This window comes from Alligator mississippiensis, chromosome 13 (assembly GCF_030867095.1).
Source record: "Alligator mississippiensis isolate rAllMis1 chromosome 13, rAllMis1, whole genome shotgun sequence".
Lineage (NCBI taxonomy): Eukaryota > Metazoa > Chordata > Crocodylia > Alligatoridae > Alligator > Alligator mississippiensis.
This window is the reverse complement of record NC_081836.1, coordinates 30,535,264-30,557,615: the sequence shown is the minus strand read 5'-3', so window position 1 is coordinate 30,557,615 and position 22,352 is coordinate 30,535,264. Positions and strand designations below refer to the sequence as shown.

Here is a 22,352-nt window from a genome sequence, read left to right as displayed (position 1 = left end):
AAACACTTTGTCATCACATCAAATTATGGGGCAGAAGTCAGTGCTGCTATATTCCCTGAGGATCTGGCACTCTAATATCTGGCGAGTTTCATAGATTCATAGATTGTTAGGGGCTGGAAGGGACCTTGCAGATCATCAGATCCAGTCCCCCCGCTCTAGGCAGGAAAACAACTGGGGTTAAGTGACCCCAGCGGGGTGACTGTCCAGTGTCTTCTTGAAAACCTCCAGGGTAGGTGACTGCACCACCTCTGGAGGGAGTTTATTCCACAGTCTGGACACTCTGACTGTGAAGGACTTTTTTCTGGTATTAAGCCTGAAGTGGCCTTCCAGGAGTTTATATCCATTGGTCTTGATCTTCCCCAGGGGTGCCCTAGTGAACAGATGTTCACTGAGCTCCTGATGCACTCCTTTGATATAATGGTAAGCCGCTATCAAGTCCCCTCTCAGCCTTCTCTTCTTTAGGCTAAAGAGGCCCATGTTCCTCAGCCTTTTCATACGGCTTGCCTTGCAAGTCCCTGATCATACAGGTGGCTCTTCTCTAGACTCTCTCAAGTTTTTCCACCTGCTTATTGAAGTGCGGCGCCCAGAACTGGATGCAGTACTCCAACTGCGGTCTCACCAATGCTGAGTACAGCGGGAGTATCACTTCCTTAGTTTTACATGAGATGCCTCAGTTGATGCATGCCAGCGTGTTGTTTGCCCTGCTGACCACCGCATCACACTGATGGCTCATGTTCATGAGATGGTCAATCATTACCCCTAGGTCCCTCTCAGCCGTGGTGCAGGTCAGGCTGTCATCTCCAAGCCTGTATGTATGTTGAGGGTTATTTGCCCCGAGATGGAGCACCTTACACTTGGAAGTGTTAAACTTAATCTGGTTCCGGTCTGCCCAGCTCTCTAGCCTGTCTGCCTGTATCAGCAACCTATCTTCTGGCATGACCACACTGCCCCATAACTTGGTATCATCCACGAAGTTGGCCAGCAAGCTTTTCACTCCCCCATCCAAATCATTGATAAAGATGTTGAAAAGCACTGGTCCAAGCATGGACCCCTGAGGGACACCACTGGCTACTACACACCATGATGACATGGATCCATTCATGAGAACTCTCTGGGTCCTACCCTGTAGCCAGTTTCCTACCCACTGCACCATTGAGCAGCTGAGCCCACAATCTTCCAGTTTTCCCACAAGGATATTGTGGGAGTTCCTGAGGCGAAGCAATCCTTATCACCTGGGTTTTTGTGAAACCCCAAGCTCACTGCAGGATGCTGTGTAAAGGGAAATATGCAAGACTTTGTTCTCATGCAAATATCCTGGGTCAGATCCTGTATACCAGCTCTGACTGTCTTATGTCAAGGCAGAATCATTTGCCTGAAATGTCCCCAAAATCTTGGACATGTCCAAGCACCTGTATAAGAGCAGAGCACCTCTGTTGGCTATCAGAAACAAGACATGACATAAAGGTACAGGACAGGAGGAGGATCTGTCTGTTGAAGGCATGAGGTTCTCCAAGGCCAGGACTGGTTCTGAGACCTACCTCAAGCCATATGAGACACTGAGACCTGACCAAAGCCAGGCTAGTCAACATGACCTTCCCACTGCTCAGACTGTGAACCTGAATGCAGGATCTGCTTACCTGAGACTCCTTACAGAGAAGGATGGGAGTATGAGGACCCTACCTCACTACTCAGCAGCCAGAGCAGCTGGTGGGCTCCTGGGGCAATGGTTCCAGAAAGTGGGGCAATAAGTACTGCTCCACAGCAGTGGGGAACTGACTAGGACTCTGATCCAGGGCTGACATAGCTACATACCATTCCTGTCTCAGAGCAGACTGTGAAGCTTCAGATTTGTCTACATGAGGAAGATAATCTACAGTAAGTTTGAGTATGAATCTGAAGTGCTGCAGTGAATAAGTCCCCATGTGGACACTCTTCTTTGTGAAATTAGAGCGTTCAGATAGGAGGTTATTCCAGAATAATGTATTCCATGCAATACCCATTGCAGTCTAGACAAGTCCTACATATTTATTTGATCTAGAGCATGAGGACACGGGCATGCAAGGTGAGGACAGGGTTTGCAACAGGCTCATTAATGGGTTTGTTGCACAGCAGGAGGCCACGTATCACACATTCTTTTCCTCCTGCAAAACTGGATGCCAGAGATATAAGCATCCTAGGTCAAGTCCCTTCCTCTGGTGACATGCAGGATACTGCATGTGATACTTGGGGAGTGGTATGGGGATGGGGGGAGGAAAGAGACAGTGGGACATTGGTGTGCAGAGCCTCTTGTCTCTCAACTAGAGAGATGAGATTGAGTCAGCCTGGGTTCCTTTGGGATATGCAATACTACAGAAGCAGCAAGTATCAGAAGTCAGATCCAGGCAGTACACACATATTGTGCTATATTTGTAGGAACCCGATGGGATGGCCCTGTTGAAGATAATGAGCTAGATTTCTGGTTGCTCAGAGCATGATAAGGGATAGGAAAGCAGGCATGTCTGTCCAGATAAGAACCCCATTATTGTACAGGAGGTCTCAGTTGTTGTGGATCTGGTGTTCTCAGTTTCTGCACCACTCCCATCAGCACAGGAGTTATGGCTGGAGTTCAATGACAGACAGGCCCTGGGGACCACTGGATGCTGGCACAATTTAGAGCAGCCCCACGGCTGAGGGTGGGGCTCCACCTAGCTAGAGGTGGGAATGGTGTGAATGTGTATATCATCACCTCTTTGCAGAAACTCATGCAGTCGGTATACCAAGCCAATGCACTGCACTTCTGGGGTGTACTTGGTAGCCATGTTGGCCTGAGCCAGGAAGACATACAAAAAACTAGAACTCTTGGTTCCAAAATTATACCTTTTATTAGACCAAATGGGAAATGGCAAGAAAATTGTCCTTTTCTACAAGCTTTCAGGACTTTGACCAACTTTATCCCTTTATAGAGACTGCATGTGCTGTCATCACAGCTTACCCAGGCAACTAGGAAGGGAAGAGAAGAATGCTCCTGAGAACACATTCCATCCACAGAGGGCAGGATGAAGTTTTGCCCTTTCAAGCCCTTCCATTGTGCCCAGGCCAGCTAGCAACTGGCTGGGATGGAGAAGCTAAAGACTGCTCTTGGCATTTTCCAAAAAGCAAAAGCGACAACCTTGGCATCCCAGCCAGTATTCATGCAGTATGAAAGTGCTGTTCGTGCTCTGGGTTGCGTGTGTGTGGTATTTGTTGAGCTCATGCTGGCTGCCCCCTTTGCTGCACCACCACTGTGCAGGCACGGCTACATTCTCCTCTTACCTACCAACACAACCCCACTAGGACAATTCATGGTTAGGGTAAGCTCCATCAAAATCAGTTGTCACATCAGGGATAGATTTGGCTGCATCTGACTTCAGATATTCTCTCCTGGAATGAAATTCCCCTGAAGGTCAGTAAGTACCAGGCTGGCCATTCTCCAACACAGGAAAAGTTCCAAGGGATGCCAGCACCTAGATGTTAACTCATTGCTAGGCACATAGTGCAGCTTGGACAGACATTCACAGTTTACTCAGGGGCTGGATTTTTTCCAGTTAAGGGGCAATTCTCTAGCAAGATTGCATATGCCGCCAGGAAGGTGAAGAATCCTTCATCACTGCACTAACCTGCTAGACCAGGTTGCTGTGTGCACTGAGAGATTTTCCATTCCAAGGCTGCTGCCTTTGTGTAGCACACAAAGCAAAGCAGTCTCCCATGCAATTTGCAAGTCAGCCAGTTGTGCCTGCAAAACATTTGTCCCGTCAGAGGAGGAAGGTCTGCACCAAGCCCCAGGGTGGAGTTTATGACCTCTACCATAGGAGCCTTATATCAAAGCAGAAAATCAAATATAAAGCATGCTCCAAAGAAAATTTAGCTTGGAAATTAAGAACTTTCTGATTCTGAGGTTGGTTAAACATTGGAACAGGCTACCAAGAGAAACAGTGGAATCTCCATTCTTGGAAATTTTCACCAGCAAGTTAGGCAGACACTTGATTGGGATGCTTTAGTAACAGACCACCCTGCTTTGAGCAGGACACTAGACTAGATGAACTCATGAAGATGAACTCTCTTCCAGCCCTACTCTTCTATATTCCCTTTAAGGGCCAAACACAACAAGACCTCCTTCTCTCCCCCTAACATGGCCCATATCAGACAAAGCTAGTCTATCATGGCTGAGGTTCCTAGACTCCTTGAAGTGAACAGATGGACGGAGAGAAGTAATTATATACCCACACAGGCCCAGCCCCGTTCCGCCCCCACCCCACACTAGAAGGCTTCACTATATAGTGGAGCCCCCGCCAATTCCTGCACAGGTAAGCATCTGTGATCCTTGCATGGGAGAGAGTTAACCCCTCCCCTGCCAAACTCCAGACTGTGCTCTAGGTATAATCTCCTAGATGCAAGGCCTCGGATAACTGGACTGAATTGGTCACTTCCAACTTGGCGGCTTTTCCCTCAACACTCAGTTGTTCTTAAATCCCTCTGAGAGATGCAAGCCAGGGTTAACAGAGAATGGATGGATTGGATATGGCAGGCTTAAAGCAAACCAGGCCACCCAGCCCTTGGTCTTCTTCCTAAAACCCCTTTTCATCATAAAATGTCCTGAGAACGCCAACATTGTAGGCCCTATCCTGCAGGGTTTCCTTCCCTAGCAGCAGAATGGTCCCAGTCAGGAGTGCCTTCTCAAGCCATTGCACACTCCCCCCTGCCCCACACACACACCTTAGGGTGCCTCTGGGCACTTGCCACCTTGGCACACCTTGGAATGTCTGACCCCCCCACACTTATTCAGCATCCTCCCAGGGGGGACTAGATTCACACCTGTGCAAATCAGCATAGCTGATAAACTTCCCTGAGCACCACCTATTTACCCCAGCTCAGGTTCTAGCCCAGAGGGTATTTTTACATGTGTTCTGGGACATGGCGTCAGGTGCTTTAATTAGCAAGCTGCACTAATTAAAAGCACCCGCGTGCCACATGTATCAGCATCCCCATGCTGAGAAAATGGCGGTGGAGTGATTTGAACTAAAGCTCATTGAACGTGTTTTATTTCAAAGTGCCCCGCTGTCATTTTTTCAGCACGGAGATACACAGGGACCCTGATACACATGACACAGAAGGCTACCAAAGCATGTCGATTTTTGTGCTCCAGCATTTGATTGAGTCTGCTCTGATGTGCTGAGCAGACTCTGTGCTCATGTATAGGAGCCCATAGTGCTTTACAGTAAAGCTTCAGGGAAAGAATCAACCGTCTGGGTGACAACTTCCTTCTCTTTGGCACCTGCTGTCCTGATGCTGCACTAATGCTGTGATGGCCAAGAAAGGAAAATGAAAGGCCTCTTTTCTCTTAGATGCTGCAGGAAAGTCTCTCCCTTCACCCCCAATACCCCTCCTCTCCTTATCTCCTGCTTCTGTTGCAAATTGTTACCATGGGGTATGACCAGTGGAATCTGGTTTCCACCAGTGGCAGAAGAAGGGTTAAAGGAAGGAGAGTTTTACTGAAACAGCTCTGAGCTCCAACCTAGTGTCACCAGCAGAACACTCTGCCAATAGGGCTCCTTGCCCCGTCTGTCCCAGCCTGGGGTGGAGCAGCTACCGTTGCAATGAAAACCAAAGTCTCTCCCACTTTTCACCCAGCTTTTGTAGTTTTGCAGCCAAGCGATTTGCCTTTTAGCTCAGTCACTATTTAGTCATGAAACGCACAGGTAGGAAGGACATTTGCATTGGCCCTTTTGTGTCACATTCATAAGCTGCGAGAAAATGGGGAAAAATGAAGGGGAGGTAAGGAAGAAAAGTCACTTACAAAAGTAGCTAGGACGTTTCCGTGAAAAGTCACTGTTGCACCATTGCTGTGTTACTGCTCCTATTCTATAAGGTACTGCATGTCCTCTGCTGCAATGCAGAGTGGTCAGCCCATCATCAGACTATGCCCTATGCCCCTCTGCAGAAGATATCTGCACTGCCCTTAGTGACTTCTGGTGTCAAGGGGGGGGCAGGCGGGGCCTGAGTACAAGGTCCATTTCTGTGCCTACACTCAGTTGGCATCATTTACATTTCTCTTGCTTATGCTCGTATAACCCAGGTCAAGCTCAGGCTCATCTATGGAAAAGTGTCCACAACCTTTTCACATGCACTACTCTGTGTGCCTATATTCCCCTTTGTAACTCTTGAAAGGAATCCCATCTCCACCACAAGTCTCCCCTACCGATCCTGCCCCCACACCACAACCTTCTCTTCTGCTGATCAGTCGCGTTTTCTGGTGGAGGGGATCAGAGGTTACAAAAACTATGCCTGCCACACACTACATTTGGAGGGTGTGGCTTTGCTTAATTTTTTTTTAAAAAACAGAGATAGAAAAAGGAGAGGTTTGACAACAGAGAGCAGGCAGAACTGGTTCCTGGAAACCATGAGCTTGTTCATTATGGGAGCGGCCTGACAAGAATGAGGGATGGGAAATCTGTGATCTCACACAACTCACCCATTGCAGCTGATGGGAGTTTCAGGCATGCACCAAGCAGGTGCAGGGTCACCCTTGCAACATAGCTTCCAAGAAGAACACAAGCAACATGAAAAAAGCTCGAGTCCCAGCAAATCTGTCCCTTGCTGCTGGAGATAAAAAAACATAGGGATTTTAATTCAAAGCAATGATTTTTCAAACAGTGCAATTAAAAAAACAATGAAATAGAGGGAAGTCTCCAGTTTCCCTCTAGACGGATCTTTTTGTCATGGTTTACTATTTGGAGTGTTTATCATTCCTTGTTTATGGTCTCCAAACACAGCAGTCAGGAAGCTCTCCAGCCCTTTGCTGCAGTAGCAATGATCACTTTAACAATAAGGAGCTTGATTCTAGTCATCTTAATCAGCTGCTGGCCCTTCAGCTGGCAGATTGGGTACATCTGTGCACCTAGACAGCACTCCACTGCTTCAGTATGTGCACAGCTCAGGGCTGTCAGTCAATTCCAGGATTGGGACTGTGGGGAGTAGGGTTACTCTGTGAGGAATACCACTGTCTGCAGTAGGTCTGCTTGCAGAGCAGTGGTCTCACTGAGTATGGCTGGCACAACAGGGCCTGACACATGTGGCACTGATTGTGCAAACAGTGTCATGGATATTTGCACATCTGGGAGCAAAATATGCTGCCTCACTTTTTGGCCCCAAGAATTTCTGATCATTTTCTTTCACACATCAGTGTAAGATTAGTTGTCCAGGCGAGTACAGTTTTGAAATGCTGCCTGTGTGCTGTTTACACATGTGTGCATAGTTACATGCATCTGAGGATTCACTTCATCTGAAAGTCATTTAGACTTTCTCTTCTTTTCAATAAGGTCAGAATATTCTTAGGAGAAAGTCAAAATCTTTGGCATCAACTTCAATCCTTCCATTCATTTTATTTCAACTTTTTCATAACTAAGTTATGGAATACAAAAGGTAATATTCTATTTATATAGAGACAAATATTTAATGCTGTACCTCATCTGTTTAGTTTTGTATTTCTAATTAGAATGCTTCAATATTCATATTCAAAATATTTTTTATTTTACCAAAATGCAATATTTTTAAAAGTCTCAAATTTCTCAAATGAATATTTTCAGAATTTCTGTTTCACAGGAAGCATTGGCTTCTCACTTTTATGTGGAACAGAAATATCTCAATTTCCCAGAGATCTGAAATTCCATTTTTCAACCAGATCTGAAATTTATGCTGATCTGGGTTAGCAGAAAATCGAGCCCACTTAATGTTACTCGCAGCAACCACACATTTTTTAAAACACTTCAGTATAAACGTCTCAAGGTCACCCCCTCAGTGGGTATAACGTGGCACAACTCCACTGGCTTCAGCTGTGTACCTTATGGGGGATCTGGTCCACTATATCTGTGGATCTCTGACATAAAGAGAGATTTCATTTCTACTGGGAATGCACCTGAAGCTAATTTTAGCTCAGCTAAATTTTTGTGTCAAAATCTGTCACACCCAACATAACAATGAACATTTGTGCTTGTGATGGGTGTGGCTGGAGATGTCATTGTTACAACTACATTTCCCAAGCAGAATTCAGGGCTGCTGGTGGGCTTGCACTACAGTGTTATTATGATACAACAGCAGGACATCACAACCTGACCCCAAAAGACTCAAAGTGGGAGACAGGACTCAGAACTCTGGAAACTTTACTTCCGGGTTGACCTGATTGATGATTCCAGCTTTGTGTCTGAGTTTCCACGTGTAAAATGGAATAATGATACTTTGCAAAGTCCCTTTGGTTCTAGACATGAAAAGAGCCAGCTGTGTCTTATAAGGCAGGTTCTATGGCCTCCATTTTCCCTTTAACCAGAGCTGTTCTCTCCAATCCACTACTGCAGGTTTCAGGCCAGATGAAGAAGAATTGGCTTGCTCCTGTTTTTTCCCAAGGGAGGTGGTGTTCCCAAGGGAGGTGGAGCTCTCCCCTACCCTGGGGGTCTTCAAGAGGAGGTTAGATGAGCATCTAGCTGGGGTCATCTAGACCCAGCACTCTTTCCTGCTTATGCAGGGGGTCGGACTCGATGATCTATTGAGGTCCCTTCTGACCCTAACATCTATGAATCTATGAATCTATGATTCTAGGCTGAATGTCATGCATAAAGCCACTGGCAGATGTCACAGCTTTCAAAGATCATTCCAGGATTGTCACATCCTTACTGAATTCAGAACCACTTTAAGCTGGAATTCATCAACCACTTGCTGGAATTCATCATCCAGCGCAGGGTGTCAAAGGCCTACAGCAAGGCGGTAGCCCTAGACTTCAAGAGGGCCAACTTCAACGAGTTGAGGAGATTGGTGGGAGAGGCGCTCGGGTTCTCGAGGGCAGGGGAACTCAGTGCCCAAGATGAGCGGTCGTTCCTTAAGGAGACGATACTCAGGGCCCAAGGGGTGACAATCCCAACAAGAAGCAAAGGGGGCAAGAGTGCCCAAAAGCCTCCCTGGCTCACCAAGGAAGTCTGGGAATGCCTGGTTGCCAAAAAGGCGGCGTACACCCAGTGGAAGGGTGCGGGGACTATCTCCAAAGAAGAGTATACCTCCATTGCTCGGGCCTGTAGGGGGGCTGTTAGGAAAGCTAAGGCAGACATAGAACTAGGACTAGCGTCCAAGATCAAAGATAATAAAAAGTCCTTTTTCAAATATATAGGGAGGATGAAGAAGGCGCCGGGAAATGTGGGGCCCCTGCAAGATACGCTGGGCGATCTGGTGGTCGCGCCAGAAGAGAAGACAGACATCTTTAACAAATTCTTCACCTCCATTTTCTTGTGCAGGAACCGGGACTCCCCCACCGTGATTCAAGACGGACTCAAGGGGAACACCCCAAGACCTAAGGTTGAGGAGGACCGGGTTAGAGTGCTTCTGGAGGGGCTGGACGTGTTCAAGTCAGCAGGTCCGGATGCTCTCCACCCCAGGGTGTTGAGGGAGCTAGCAGGGGTTATTGCAGGGCCCTTGGCATGGCTTTATGAGCGCTCATGGTGCTTGGGCCAGATGCCAGATGATTGGAAGATAGCCAGTGTGGTCCCCATCTTTAAGAAAGGGAGAAGGGAGGACCCGGGCAACTATAGGCCTGTCAGTCTTACCTCAATCCTGGGGAAAATGTTTGAGAAGATCATCAAGGAGCACATCTGTGATGGGCTGGCATCAGGCGTGATGCTGAGGGGCAACCAGCACGGTTTCATTAGGGGCAGGTCATGTCAGACTAACCTGGTTGCCTTTTACGATCAGGTCACAAAAGCATTGGATGCAGGTGTTGCCGTGGATGTAGTGTTTCTGGACTTCAGCAAGGCCTTTGACACTGTCTCTCACCCCATCCTCGTTAAAAAACTAGGCAACTGTGGCATCGATGCCTACACGGTCAGATGGATTGCTAATTGGCTGAAGGGTCGTACTCAGAGGGTGGTGGTGGACAGGTCATATTTGACCTGGGGGGAAGTGGGCAGCGGAGTCCCCCAGGGCTCAGTCCTTGGGCCCGCGCTGTTCAATTTCTTTATCAGCAATTTGGACGATGTGGTGAAAAGCAACCTGTTCAAATTCGCTGATGATACCAAAATTTGGGGTGAGGTGGGCACGCTAGTAGGGAGGGAAAGACTGCAGAAAGACCTGGATAGGTTACAAGGGTGGGCTGACAAAAACAGGATGCATTTCAATACGGACAAGTGCAGGGTGCTGCACTTGGGCAGTAGTAACCAGCAACACACTTATGAGATGGGAAACTCCCTTCTTGAGAGCACAGAGGCAGAAAGGGATCTTGGAGTCACCATTGACTCCAAGATGAACATGGGCCAACAATGCGAGGTTACGGTTGGCAGAGCTAACCGGACCCTGTCGTGCATCCACAGGTGCATCTCAAGTAGGGCCAAGGAGGTGATCCTCCCCCTCTATGTGACACTGGTCAGGCCACAGCTGGAGTACTGTGTCCAGTTCTGGGAGCCCCACTTCAAGAGGGATGTGGACAACATTGAGAGGGTCCAGAGGAGGGCCACCCGCATGATCCGGGGACAGCAGGGCAGACCCTACAATGAGAGGCTAAGGGACCTGAACCTGTTCAGCCTTCACAAGAGAAGGCTGAGGGGGGACCTTGTGACCATCTGTAAACTCACTAGGGGGGACCAGAAGGGTTTGGGAGAGACCTTGTTTCCCCCAGTGCCCCCCAGGATAACAAGAAATAACGGCCACAAGTTGTTGGAGAGTAGGTTCAGATTAGACATCTGTAGGAACTACTTCACTGTCAGGGCATCTAGGATCTGGAACCAACTTCCAAGGGAAGTGGTGCTGGCTCCTACCCTGAGGGTCTTTAAGAAACGGCTCGATGCCTACATGGCTGGGGTCACTTGAGCCCAGTTTCTCTCCTGCCCAGGACGGGGGTCAGACTTGAAGATCTACAAGGTCCCTTCCGACCCTACTTCTATGATTCTATGAAGCCTGTGTTCCAGATACTCAGCTGGTATAGCTCATGGACTCCAGTGGAGCTGTGCAGAAAAACTGGTCCTGGAAATCCATGCAGGATCTTTTTCTAAAAGATGTATTTAACTCACCCACAGGCTGCTGGGATCAATCATGTTGCTTACCCACTGGAAAAGAGTAATGCCTCTGTCCCACAATCTCTGGATTAAATACTCCAGCCCGTGTTGCACAGAGGGTCAGGTTATGATCAGAATGCTCCCTCTGCAGCCGAGTGAACCTGATGGCTCCTATGAAGTGGTAATGGAGCTTACTCCCTAATTTCTGAGGTACAGTTTCTGAGGAGCTATACTTTGCTGAGCATCTAATTTTTTTATTCAGACAAAACCAATTGACTGAGCTTCAGCTAACATGGAGAGAGGTGGCCTGGGTTATATACCCACTCCCCAACCTGTGGCTGTAAATTGAAATAGATTTTTGGCCCAGAATAGTTAACAATTTACTAGGACCCAGTGGAACTCCTACATGAGATGCAATGCTGCACACTGGCTGAGGCAGCTTTAAACTTCCTCTGAAACACCAGACCTCTTTGATTAGACACATATAATGGACGCCTATACACGAGCATGGAGGCTGCTCTGATGTGCTAGAACTCCAGTACATCAAAACAAACTTGATTAATTGGGTCTACTGGAGCATGGCAATCACCATGCTCCAGCAGCCTCCTGCATCTCGTGTATCAGCATCCCTGGACTTAACTGGCAACAGGGGCACTTGAGCTAAAGCTTGTTGAATGAGCTTTAGTTCAAGTGCCCCCACTGCCTTTTTCAAGTGCAGGGACACTGATACAAAAGACATGGCAGTGCTTTATTTAGAGTGGCTCTGAGAGCTGCTCTAATTAAAGCACACCCACCCTGGAGCACATGTAAAAGTGCCTTATTATTTCACTGACAAGAAACTCTCCCATTGCTGATGCTGTTTCTTGCAGTTTACTGAGACACCACTTCTCTCTCCAGCCAGGCCTTGTCAGACCTTGTGATAAGCCGAGGGATGTGGGGGACAGGAGGCGTTTTCTCTTGCTGCCTATGTCAGTATGTGCATTCCTGTTCACGCACCACTTGACAGCCCCATGGCATGAGTCACTCTTCTGACACCTCAGGTATGTGGGCACAAACCTGTTCAGAGCTCTCGAGACTGTGACAAGGACACTTAGCTCTGATGTCGAAAGAACTGTTTGTTCCTCACAAAGTGCACCAAGGAGTCTTGCCAGGCCTGCTCTGTGCCAGGCCTGCACGTCCCAGCTTGGTCCAGAGAGGGCTCAATGGGCCATCCTCCAGGGCAGCGCAGAGGATGGGATTCCACTCCCACAACTGAGAGTTTGGGTGGGGATATTGGTGCCTTTCCCCATAGCATGCTGTGATCTTCCTCACCACCGCCCCCAAAGTGATCCCCACTACAGCCTTACACTTATCAGTCTGTGTGAGCCAGCCCGGGGCCTAGGCTGCACCTGAGAAACAGGTAGTTCACAAACAGGCTGCAAATCCCAAACTCTCACACTCCACCTGTACACAGGAGCTATAATTATGCACTGGAAAAAGCAGCAGCAGCAAGCAGCAACCTGCCACTGTAAACAGAGGCTCCAAGCTGTGTAGGAGCAGTGAATACCAGCCCATGTGGTGAAGAAGTGCTGTCACTACTCTCACAGAGGGCTTCCCCCAAAAACTCCCTAGCCTGACCCCAGAACAGGCACACAAAGCAGTGAGGGATAAAGGGGAGGAAGAATCTCAACTTTTGTTTTCCTGCCAAGTCAGGACCACAGGCTCAGACCCACCGCAAAGGAAGAAGCCTTAAAACTAGTGTCTGGGATCCCTGTGGTAGCAGTGGTTCTGCTGGGCACCCAAAAACTAGCCTGAGTGCTCTGGCTGGGGTAGGCAAAAGGGAAGGCCACAAGCCCCAGCAATATCTGTCAGGAAAAAATTGTAGCCTCGTTCAGTGAGAGAGTGAGATTCCACGAGGAACAGGAAATTCATCCCAAGCCTTAGATTGGTCGAACTTTTTAATACAAAGGTCCCAACTTCGAAAAAGGGTGCTTTTATCTTATAGCTCAACATCCCTTCAGAAAGATCCTTCAAGCTAGGAGTAGTTCCAAAGGCTGCTGAGATCAGTGGGATTCTCTCTTTCCATTTGATTCTGGTGAGGTTCAGCTCTGACTAATTCAAATTCCCCACAAGGACATTGGTATAATTCCCGTAAAGTCTATGGAACTGGAGCAAGAGGAGGAATATTCTACACTGGTCCGGTCCTGCAGGGAGCAAACCAAGAAAGCCAAGGCTGCAACTAGCTTCGAGTATCAAGGACAATAAAAAGTCCTTTTTCAAATATGTGGGGAGCTGGAGGAAAAGCAAGGGCAACATTGGACCCCTGCTAAACCAGATGGGACAACTGACACCCACGAAAAAGCCAACCTATTAAATGGGTACTTTGTGTTGGTCTTTCATCAGTCCCATGAGATGCCCCTGCCCACTATGGGACAGGGAGGTCCGGGTGAGGGAGATCCCTTGCCCTCCATCAGTGCTGACCTCATGAAGGAACACCTTGACAGGCTGGATACCGTCAAGTCAGCTGGCCCTGACAATCTACACCCCAGGGTACTCAAGGAGCTGGCGAGCATCATAGCCCAGCCTCTGGCACGGATCTCTGAGAACTCCTGGTGCTCTGGTGTAGTGCCCGAAGACTGGAAGAAGGCCAATGTGGTGCCTATCTTCAAGAAAGGGAGGAAAGTGGATCTGGCAAACTACAGGCCCATCAGCCTGACCTCTATCCCAGGGAAGGTCTTAGAAAAGTTTATTAAAGAGGCCATCCTTAATGGACTAGCCAACGCCAACATCCTGAGGGATAGCCAGCATGGGTTTGTTGTGGGTAGGTCTTGCTTGACCAATCTCATTTCCTTTTACAACCAGGTGACCTATCACTTGGACAAGGGAGAAGAGATTGATGTCGTATAGCTTGACTTCAAAAAAGCCTTCGATCTGGTATCCCATGATCACCTCTTGGCAAAACTGGCCAGATGGGGCCTTGGGTCCACCACGATCCGCTGGCTGGGAAATTGGCTCCGTGGTCGGACCCGGAGGGTGGTGGTTGACGGAAGTCAATCGTCATGGTGCCCTGTGACTAGTGGGGTTCCCCAAGGCTCTGTCCTTGGACCCATATTGTTCAACATCATTAATGATGTGGACATTGGAGTCAGAAGCAGACTGGCCAAGTTCGCTGATGACATCAAACTTTGGGGCCAAGTATCCACACCTGAAGACAGGAGGGTGTCCCAGGCTGACCTGGACAGGCTCAGCAAATGGGCAGACGAGAACCTGATGGTGTTTAACACTGAAAAATGCAAGGTTCTCCACCTTGGAAGGAAAAAACTGCAGCATCCTTATAGGCTCGGCAGTGCTACGCTGGCTAGCACTATGGAAGAAAGAGACTTGGGGGTCATCATTGAACATGAGCCTTCAATGCAATGCTGCAGCTAGTAAATTGACCAAAACACTGGCTTGCATCCATAGATGCTTCTCAAGCAAATCCCGGGATGTCATTCTCCCCTTGTATTCAGCCTTGGTGAGGCCACAGCTGGAGTACTGCATCCATTTTTGGGCCCCACAATTCCAAAAGGATGTGGAGAAACTTGAGAGAGTCCAGAGAAGAGCCACGTGCATGATCAGAGGTCAGGAAAACAGACCTTACAACGACAGGCTGAGAGCTATGGGGCTCTTTAGCCTGGAAAAGCGCAGGCTCAGGGGTGATCTGATGGCCACTTATAAGTTTATCAGGGGTGACCACCAGTATCTGGGGGAACATTTATTCACCAGAGCACCCCAAGGGATGACGAGGTTGAACGGTTATAAACTACTGCAAGACCATTTCAGGCTGGACATAAGGAAGAATTTCTTTACTGTCCGAGCCCCCAAGGTCTGGAATAGCCTGCCACCGGAGGTGGTTCAAGCGCCTACATTGAACACCTTCAAGAGAAAATCGGATGCTTATCTTGCTGGGATCCTATGACCCCAGTTGACTTTCTGCCCCTTGGGCAGGGTGCTGGACTCAATCTTCCGAGGTCCTTTCCAGCCCTAATGTCCATGAAATCTATTAAATCTATAACGAGTTTGCCCAACAGAGAGCTCTCCCTGCTTTTTGAGCCTTGTGCTCCAGTGAAGATTTACTCAGAGAATTCAGAATGAGAGAAGAGCCTGATCCTGCCTTAGAACTTAGGGGCAAGATTCCCAATAGTCAATAGCTCTGCTGGGTTGTTTCCAGCTACTAAATAAAAGTCTTTTATTTTTGAAGATTAATTTTGCTAAATGTAACAGTTTAAAATAAAAACCTGGCCTGCTCTTCTTACATTCCATGCAAGTGTTGCCCTGTGCTCCAGGGGGATGTTTGTATAGATCAGTGGTTCTCAACCTTTTTAGACTCAAGGCACCCATAGATAGACTTGAGGCACCCCTTAGAAAACATTAGCTCTTATTTTTCACTCTTTTTTTTTACTACAGATAAATAATAGAGTTTGTCTGTTACAAAGAACTCAGAAAGACCACAACTATGGATTTTCATTTGAAATCTCTGGGTTTATCTTGTGAATCATGTTTGTGAACCTGGCAGTGCTAACATTGTGTGCAGCACCTTTCAAAGGATCTCAAGGCACCCCAGAGTGCCATGGTCCTCTGGTTGACAGCCACTGGTGTAGAGTCTACAGGATACAGCCCAAACTCTTCTGAAAGGGGCAACATCTGTCTAAATATGGGTAAAAAGGCCAGGATCACAGAGTGATTTTTATCTCTTTGCCCTAGAAATGAAGTTAAGGTGAAGCTCTACACCTTTCTGGGGAGGTGACCCCCCCTCCCGCCCTCCCGCTTCCCTTCTCATCTGCTGTGTTTCTGGTTAATTGGAATATATTTGATCAGTCCTCCTAATGCCCTTTTCATCCCTCTGATTCTTTTCTGTTCCCATAAAGGCCAGGACATGCCAGACAACCAGTCTAAAACTCAGAATCAGCACATGTTGAAAATGCCTTTTGCTTTCCACATCAATAGCTGGCAGTCAGCTAGCATGGCAGCCAGCCACTGTGCAATTCTTGGGAACTCCTTGTGTCTCTCACCTGGCCTTGATCCTCATGGGAGAATCAGCAGGGGAGGAAGGTAGGCCATAAATGGACCCTCATTCCAGTTCACTTCTTTTGAGGAAAGAGCTAAATTACTCCAAATTATAAACAGTACTCCCCTCTCTCTAGAGCAGTGTTTGTCAACCTGTGGGTCATGACCCAAAAGTAGCCTGCAAGAATATATGGAAGAGTTGTGAACAAACTTAAAAAATGGATCAAACTGTAAAAATGGATTCTCCTTTAAAGGAGAAAAGTGTGGGAAACTGGCTTTTCCCTTACGGGCTGGCAGAGCTCCACCCTGCGAGGGGCTGTCAGGAGTGGGCAATGTTTACAAGTGGGTCCTTGTACAAAAAGGTTGAGAACCACTGCTCTAAAGGAAAGAGATTGACATATGTAAGCAATAGGAGAAGGGAGATGTTTTCAGGGGAGATTAAAATTTCATAGATTTCATAGACATTAGGGCTGGAAGGGACCTCGGAAGATCATCGAGTCCAGCCCCCTGCCCAAAGGGCAGGAAGTCAGCTGGGGTCATAGGATCCCAGCAAGATAAGCATCCAGTTTCATCTTGAAGGTGTTCAATGAAGGCGCTTGAACAACCTTCGGTGGCAGGCTGTTCCAGACCTTGGGGGCTCGGACAGTAAAGAAATTCTTCCTTATGTCCAGCCTGAAATGATCTTGTAGTAGTTTGTGACCATTCGACCTCGTCATCCCTTGGGGCGCTCTGGTGAACAAACGTTCCCCCAGATACTGGTGGTCACCCCTGATAAACTTGTAGGTGGCCATCAGATCACCCCTGAGCCTGCGTTTTTCCAGGCTAAAGAGCCCCAGGGCTCTCAGCCTGTCATTGTAGGGTCTGCTTCCCTGACCTCTGATCATGCGCGTGGCTCTTCTCTGGACTCTCTCAAGCTTCTCCACATCCTTTTTGAATTGTGGAGCCCAAAACTGGACGCAGTACTCCAGCTGCGGCCTCACTAAGGCCGAGTACAGGGGGAGAATGATGTCCTGGGATTTGCTTGAGAAGCATCTATGGATGCAAGCCAGCGTTTTGGTCGCTTTACTAGCCGCAGCATCGCACTGCAGGCTCATGTTCATCTTGTGGTCAATGATGACCCCCAAGTCTCTTTCTTGCATAGTGCTAGCCAACATAGCACTGCCGAGCCTATAAGGATGCTGCGGGTTTTTCTTCCCAAGGTGGAGAACCTTGCATTTATCGGCGTTGAACACCATCAGATTCTCATCCGCCCACTTGCTGAGCCTGTCCAGGTCAGCCTGGATCATCCGCCTGTCTTCTGGTGTGGATGCTTTGCCCCAAAGTTTGGTGTCATCGGCGAACTTGGCCAGTCCGCTTCTGACTCCAGTGTCCACATCGTTAATGAAGATGTTGAACAGTATGGGTCCAAGGACAGAGCCCTGGGGGACCCCACTGGTCACAGGACACCACGATGAGTGACTTCCATCAATTACTACCCTCTGGGTCCGACCCCGGAGCCAATTTTCCAGCCAGTGGATCGTGGAGGACCCAAGGCGACAATTGGCCAGTTTCTCCAAGAGACGATCATGGGACACCAGATCGAAGGCTTTTTTGAAGTCAAGATATATGACATCAATCTCATCTCCCTTGTCCAGGTGATAGGTCACCTGGTCGTAGAAGGAAATGAGATTGGTCAAGCAAGACCTACCCGCAACAAACCCGTGCTGGCTATCCCTTAAGATGTTGGCGTCGGCCAGTCCATTAAGGATGGCCTCCTTAATAAACTTTTCTAAGATCTTCCCCGGGATAGAAGTCAGGCTGATGGGCCTATAGTTAGCCGGATCCACTTTCCTCCCTTTCTTGAAGATAGGCACCACATTGGCCTTCTTCCAGTCTTCGGGCACTACACCAGAGCGCCAAGAGTTTTCAAAGATCCGCGCTAGAGGCTGGGCTATGATGCTCGCCAGCTCCTTGAGTACCCTGGGGTGAAGATTGTCAGGGCCGGCTGACTTGAAGGTATCCAGCTTCTCAAGATGTTCCTTCATGAAGTCAGCATTAATGGAGGGCAGGGGATCACCCTCACCCAGACTTCCCGGCCCAGTAGCGGGCATGGGCGTCCCATGGGGCTGATGAAAGACCGACGCAAAGTACCTATTTAATAGGTTGGCTTTTCCCTGGTCAGTTGTCAGTTGACAATGAGGGAGTATGAAGGCAGTTGAGAAGAGACAACAAAGGAGGTCCATTCCAGACAGCAGTAACTGCAGCAGAGAAGGCTTCCTCACTGCTGAAGATGACCCTGTGCAACTGAACAGGAGACAGCCACAGAAAGCAGACACAATCTATGAAGCTAGTTGAAATAAGTTCCAGGCAGATGTGGGGCAGGAAGGGGTCTTGGAACCAGCTTTGGAAATGACAGTGAGCATGGGGACCTCTCTGAGGATGGGTAATTTGGCTTTAACAGTGTGAAAAGGTGAGCAGCAGTGTTCTGTACATAAGGGAGGCTACTGCCTAAGGGAGATCACAGTCAAGACAAGAGGAAATGAAGGCAGGGCAAACCCAGCAGCACAGGCAGGGCTGGAGGCAGCAGCATACCTGAGCCACATCACGGAGCTGGGGATGGGTAGATGTACTACCATGAATTTGAAGCTTGGTCTGTACCTAAACAAGATATGACCATTGAGCCCTTAAAGTCCCAGTTTTGATGCTTCCTGACCCTGCCCCCCCCCCCCCCACATGGGCTAGGTCTATATCATCCTCTTTGGCTTCCTGCCCACTCACAGACACGTCCCAGTGCTTCTGGAGGAAGGGAGCAGATGAGCAAGTACAGAGTAGTGCACACTAAAGATAACAACAAGGTTGAGATTTCCTTTCCAGAGTACAGCCCTGTGGATGTTGGAGAGGAAAACTTAATTTATTCCATGATACATTTTCATGCCAAATGACTCATGCTGCTGGCCTCCCTGAGACAGGCACACTGGCTTTGTTTTGCTCTGCTGCAAAATGAGTGTTTGCTTTTGATTAGTGTTTGTTTAATATTTAATCCCACTGCTTTAATATTTAATCCCACTACTGACACTGTGGCTCATGTGTAACATCCACAGAAATTAACATTCCCCACTTCCCTCCTGCTGCCTCTTCCAGCAAATTGATCCTACATGAGTACATGCCATTAACATGGGATCCATTGCAACAACAGCTAGCATTTATGTCTAAAACATACTTACTGAAGGATTTTTTCTTTCATTCTTTCTTTTTGCAGAAGTGCTGACAGATCCTGAAGCAGGTCCACTCAGTGAGGTTATATCTGCATGAATAGGAAACACTTGCAAATAAAGGCCAGTCCATAGTAAAGGGAGTTGGTTCCTAATTCTTCAGTTATATGCTGTCAGTTGACATATCTTCCCAGGTTCTCTGAATGATGATCATTCAGCTATTGACTTCTCAGGTTCCCTGAATGGAACTCATTTTTCACAGGATGAAAAACCAGTCTGGAACAAGAACAGCCACATTCCCACAAGTGCGTGGAAGCTGTAAAAAGGAAGAAGCAGCACCAGCAGGATTTCAGTGGTCCTGTTTTCACCTGGCACATGCAGATGCTGATAACCAGATACCAGAGCTCACTTTAAAACATTCCTTCTAACATCCAAGTGCAGCGCAAACAACTCCAATGCTGCAGAGTATACAATTTGGTTATATCCCCATTGGGAATGAGGCACCTGAACTGAAGTTCCCTAAGGCACCACTGCAGCATTTGCACATCTAAACATTTTAAGTTGAAGTAAAGATATTTCAGTTTGAGAATTTTTTTGCAGAAAGTCAAAATTTTTCCTCTGAAAAAAGCCCCCCATTTCCCATCAGCTCAGCCTCCAGTGTTTTGAGCTGGAAAGGCCTGAGAAAGCACACAGCTAAGATGTTTGCTCAGAGAGTTTGCTTACTCTAGGGTTGCAATTTGAGACTGCAGTGGAGATGGCCTTATTCTGTGTTATACTAGGAGCATCTCACCCAAGACAATGGGACTACTCATGAAATACAGCACTACTGAAGGCATCCAAACCTGGCCCTTGATTTAGATCAGGCTGTTAACTAAGCAAATAGGTTTAAAATGTGAATCTGGATTGGGATGCAGATCTGTACATCTCCAACACTCAGGCAGGTTGGGATGCGGTGGCCCACTTCACCCCATCAGCTCAAACCACAGCGAGTTCCAGCTTGATTCCAAATTGCTCAAAGCTCCTGTTTGTGTGGGGGAGGATGGTTCTGACCTCATGTTCCAGTTTAGGGCCCATCAAATTGCTCTCACCAAACTAAAGCTGGAGAAGAGAGTGCTGGGATCCTCCTGCCTGCAAAGTCATCTAGATACAGGTAAAGAATCTGCTTTTCACCTCCCAGACAAGTTCGAATGGCAGGAGCAAGGGGGGATAGGGGAGCAGAGACAGAGACAGAGACAAAAAAGCAGCAGGAGCTCTGCTGCACCAACCAGACCACTCACATTCTGCACAAACCAGACCACTCACATTGACACAGTTTCAGTTCACACTGACAGCCAGGACTCTGGTGTGCATGCAGCACCACACACAGTATTGCTGGAGAGTGTTGTATGGTCTAGTACAGTGCTTCTCAAATTATCTGATGTGGCAGACTGGCAATTTTTTTTCCAGTGGGCCAGGGACCAGTGCCTGGTTCAGGCGGTGGCAGCAACTGTGTGTAACAGCACTACACAAATGTGCGACCGGCTGTTTCTTTCTCTTTCCTCACCTCGCACGACATGGCGTCACCTGGAGTGTTGGAATGTACGAACTATGGCACTATGACACATCAATGTTATGCTTCTGAAAATATATTTCTTTCTTTCCTGGCAACTCACTGTGGACCAGCGACCGGTGGCTCGTGAACCGACAGCGGTCCACGGACCACCAGTTTGAGAAGCACTGGTCTAGTATTGGGAAAGGGTGATGGTACAGGCTGGCACAGGTGATGTGTAATCATTTGGTGATGAAACTCCTGAAGAAAGAGTACTGACATAATGAATCCCCTTATGTGTACCCAGCACTGCCTCTTGGCAGAGCTGCCTCATGCATCAAACAGCAGCCAACAGATACGTTATTTACAGACAATGGACATCTGCAGGTAGATATTTCAAGGCAGAAAAGCACTAGCTGTCAAGGCGTGGGACAATTCAAAAAAGCAGTTACTAAGAAAACTAATGTCTCATTGCATAAGAAAATGACCCCTCTATTGTTGTTCCTTCCCTCCCACTGCAATGGCCCAAGTCCTTCTTACCCAGGTTATATCAACATCAGCATGTTACTGTCACTTTTCAAGTATGTGCTTGTAGAGATTGGAGAGGAGGTTCTCAATCCACACCAGCAGACAGCTGCAGTCAGAGCATCAGCACGTAACTCTCCCTGAAACTTAAACACAGGGGTGGTTCTGCACATAGCCTGGAGGGGTGGCTACCTAGAGTATCACACTGCTTCAGGAAGGCAAGATGGTCTGCTCCAGATGTAGCAGAAAGCCCCCTTTTCCTCTTGCCTGCATTTGCTCTCCCCTCTTTGGATATGTTTCTCTTTTTCTACCTTTTCTTCCTTCCTCTCTCTTTCACTTTAAGATAAGGAATTGTGTTTTAAAATTTGTATGTGTGCATTTTGTATCTCCCCTTGTAGTTTGGTATTTTTATCTATTTGTGTGCCATGGCATTTGTAGCTTATATTTTATACTTCTCACCTTTCAACTTTCAACTAAATGTGTTTTAGTAAGTTATACATTGTAACAATGTTAACAAGGGTAAGAATCAAATTGCTCTTCCTTGTATCAGGCTGGCCCCTGAAAGAGCGAGTGAATCAGTGATTGAATGTGTAACATGATTGAATGTGTAACATGGAAGCAGGCAGCAATTAGCACCTGGAAGCTGCAGATCAGCCAACGGAAGAACTCAATAGAAGACAATGTAACAACTGGGAAATCTCTAAACGTCACTGATCAAGGGCTAGAAGCCCTGGCCTGAGTTAATCAACTCCAGAGACCAACTTTTGGGCTGAATATCTCCAGATCAACCGCTCCCAGAGCCCTATTCTAAATTCATCAACGGACTCCCAAACCTGCACGTACATGCGGACGACCCCTGGGGCTGACAGATGCCGTCCAGTAGCCACCGAGGGGGGGGAAGTCCCACGAGGGTCAATGACCCCTGGATTGGGCAAACCTGAAAACTGGGGAGTCACCAAAGTCTGCCAGGGACAGATAAAAGGCAGTGAAAAGTGACCCCCAGTGGTGCCCTCTTGATCTCCAACTCGACCAGACCTGTCC

General features: G+C 47.9%; 1 protein-coding gene across 4 annotated transcripts in view; it reads right to left on the bottom strand.

The window, feature by feature from the left end:
- The window catches only part of LOC102560697 (syntaxin-binding protein 4), a 132,675-nt gene extending 113,007 nt beyond the window's left edge, over nt 1–19,668 (bottom strand). For 2 of the 4 annotated variants that reach the window (XM_059716274.1, XM_059716272.1), the window contains exons 1-2: nt 19,271–19,663; nt 6,488–6,615 (exon numbers count right to left, since the gene is read on the bottom strand). The gene's annotated coding sequence lies outside the window, so the exon portion shown is untranslated. Of the gene's footprint in view, nt 1–6,487; nt 6,616–19,270 lie in introns of all 4 variants that reach the window. The other 2 variants (XM_059716273.1, XM_019493136.2) reach the window with 2 other exon arrangements.
- Between the last annotated feature and the right edge of the window lie 2,684 nt (nt 19,669–22,352).